The sequence below is a fragment of the Oryx dammah genome, unplaced genomic scaffold (assembly GCF_014754425.2).
Source record: "Oryx dammah isolate SB20612 unplaced genomic scaffold, SCBI_Odam_1.1 HiC_scaffold_18, whole genome shotgun sequence".
NCBI lineage: Eukaryota > Metazoa > Chordata > Mammalia > Artiodactyla > Bovidae > Oryx > Oryx dammah.
Genome location: NW_024070202.1, coordinates 106,812,757 through 106,815,751, shown reverse-complemented (window position 1 = coordinate 106,815,751; position 2,995 = coordinate 106,812,757). Strand labels below are relative to the sequence as shown.

The 2,995-nt window shown below is 37.2% G+C and overlaps 1 pseudogene; it reads right to left on the bottom strand.

Moving 5' to 3' along the window:
* LOC120877714 overlaps positions 1 to 168 on the bottom strand; it is an 818-nt pseudogene extending 650 nt beyond the window's left edge.
* Between the last annotated feature and the right edge of the window lie 2,827 nt (positions 169 to 2,995).

Genomic DNA, 2,995 nt, shown 5'->3' with positions numbered 1-2,995 from the left:
GTGGAGTCGGCTGTCCAGTCTGATCAGAAGAACAATGAGGACGTTCCCCAGCAGGGTCAGCAGGTAAGTGGCTGAGAACAGGACGAAGAGAGTGACCTGAGTGTCCCAGTCACTGGACAGGCCGAGGAGAATGAATTCTCTCACCCAAGTCTCGTTATTTGTTCCCATTTTAAAAAAGGTGAGGTTATTAATCTGCAGAGAGAGACAAAAATTGTAGAAGCTGTTGAATTAACTGTAAGAATAACTTCTTAAAAGAATGCATACTGTATTCAACCTTCCAGCCTTAGCCAAATGTTTTAGAGTGTTTTCGGCCAAGATGTCAGGCCTGATTCTGGTACGCATTACATCTACTCCACACAAGTAATGCAAGCCATTGCCTTCTAAAGTATAGAATGGTCTGAGGGAGTTCTTCATAGCCTGGCAATAATGCAGTGCAATTTTATATCCTTCCAATTTACACTAGTTTCCAGGACAAGAGGGGATGGTAGGTGACAATGAGAGGTAAGTTGATAAACAATGCTGATAAACATGTTTCGAAGTCAAGGATAACCCTACATAAATATGCTACACCAAACATGAGGAAATGAATAAATAATCTACCAAGAAAAAATTCAGAAGTGGCACACAGATAGTACAAACAAGGCTAGTGTCTCATGGAGAGATCTGAAGTTAAATCTTGTTTTCATGAACTTACCAGATATGTGATTGGGTTAGAGATTTAAACTTTTATGTAGAGAATGTGATCATATTTTATAACTAGTATGTGTATTTAAGGTCAAATGTAAGCAATTTATGAAGAAGTTACTTTTTGAACTATTACTGGTGGCAGGACTTTAACAGAATAGGTACTGGTTGCAACCTAAGCTCTCCCTTGGAGAGAAACATACTTCCCTCTGCACTTCACCTTACACTCATCATTAGCTGGTTGTCCTAAAATACAAATATACCTCTTTCATGCACAAACAAATCTTGTGATGTGTAAGTGCTTACAGAATTAAGCACATCATGGGCAAGGAGTGTCTGAATACTCATTCATTAGAACCTGACATGTTTTTTATTTATTAATTTTAGCATTCATTATCATGCATGCTTTTTAGGGCAAAGCATTTTACTAAAATAACCTGTTAATACTTAAATACCTTTCATGGATATGTCAGCTAGTTATTTTTAACCCATCAGTGTGTATGTGTATATATATATATATACATATATATATATATATAGGCAATTTCCTTGATTTTAAAATAATTTAAATTCAAAATAATTGATGTCAAAATATTCCTATTTTCTACAGTCATGGAAACCCTTTAAGATGCCTGGCAGACTAAGAATATAGAAATAACATCTGTAAATGTATAGCTGAATAAAGGAGGGAAATGGGACTTGTCTGATGGTTTTCACATACCTGTAATGAACACTGTCTCCAACATTACTGTTACCTTGGATCAACTTTCAGCTGAATAGAGCTAGATTCCTAGTAGGTCTCAGGATGCACAATTAAATAACTGGTAGATAGTGTGTGTATATCTAAATGCTTGATGTCAGAAAGCTAAAGCTTGGTATTTTCAACTTTATAGGGATTTGATGCTATCTGTAAACATGTGTTGTTCATTGATGTCAACAGGTAAAATGGACTTTAGTGAAGTTGCTCAGTCGTGTCCGACTCTTTGCGACCCCGTGGACTGTAGCCTACCAGGCTTCTCCATCCATGGGATTCTCCAGGCAAGAATACTGGAGTGGGTTACCATTTCCTTCTCCAGGGGATCTTCCCGACCCAGGGATCGAACCCGGGTCTCCCACATTGGACGCAGACGCTTTAACCTCTGAGCCACCAGGGAAGCCCAAAATGGACTTCTGTGGGTATTTAATCCCACAAAATAATTGTTTCTTTCCTTAATAGAAACAATAGAGCAAAACCCTCCTCACATGGAACCAGGAACACAGCTCTTGTTCAAAAGCCAGCTTTGAAGATAAACACAGGTAAGAGTTGGTCTTGTTAATGCTTCCTTCCCCACAAGACAGTCTGTGTTCTTTTTTCAGGATTTGTCCCAACTCTAGCTGATTTATCTCCCTGCAGGTACCTAATGGTCCTTTAGGGCTATTAGCATACACACACGCAATGCTTCTTTAATGATAAGGAGCTATTTTACATGCTTTAGGCCATATCTTCCTCATACTACACAAACTACACCTCTCAAAATGTTTTGAGTTTTCTTCGTCTAGTCAAAAATAAATAATCCAAGCTACATGCTCAAGACACAGTATTGACAAATGAACCCTGTGGTTCATCTTAGACATGAGCATCACAGAGGAAAGACTTCTTCATGCCTCTGCTTTATGGTCTGTGGTGGAGGTAGGGAAATTATTGTGAAACAGCAAGTGATATAATATGAAGTTGCCATTGAAATATTCTGTTACATATTATCTCCCACTTGCCCAATCATGATTGCTTGAAACTCAAATATTAGTAATTTATTCCTTTTCTGTTGATATTATCCTGAATTTTTAAGATATAATTAGCATAAAATGGGGGTTTTAAAATGTGATTTACTTGGTCTTGTAACTCTTTAAGATAGATGATGCAAGAAGGAAAACTGAAACCCTTACAAATGGAGAAGGGATGAGGAATGATACAGAAACTAAAGGAAAATCAGCTATGAGGTTTGGAGAGCAAAGACCAATTATTCATTGTTAAAATACACCCTTTGGTGACTCTAGGTAAGAGTATCTCCATGTGCCTTGTCCCATTAGTCCAGTTATTAATACTGACAGCAAATACAACCAAAATGCCTTCTCTCTATGACAGAGAAATAAAAAGAAAATTAGTTTTCAGATTCCCAGTGCAACTCATTTTACATGGCTTAACAACAAATTAAAAAGTTCAACTTCATTCAGTTGTAATTCACTTAAGTAAAGAAATGTGTTTATTTAAGCTTAAAGCTATTTGATTTTCATTCGCATTCTTGACAAACTTGGCTGAGACAAGTAAGAATCC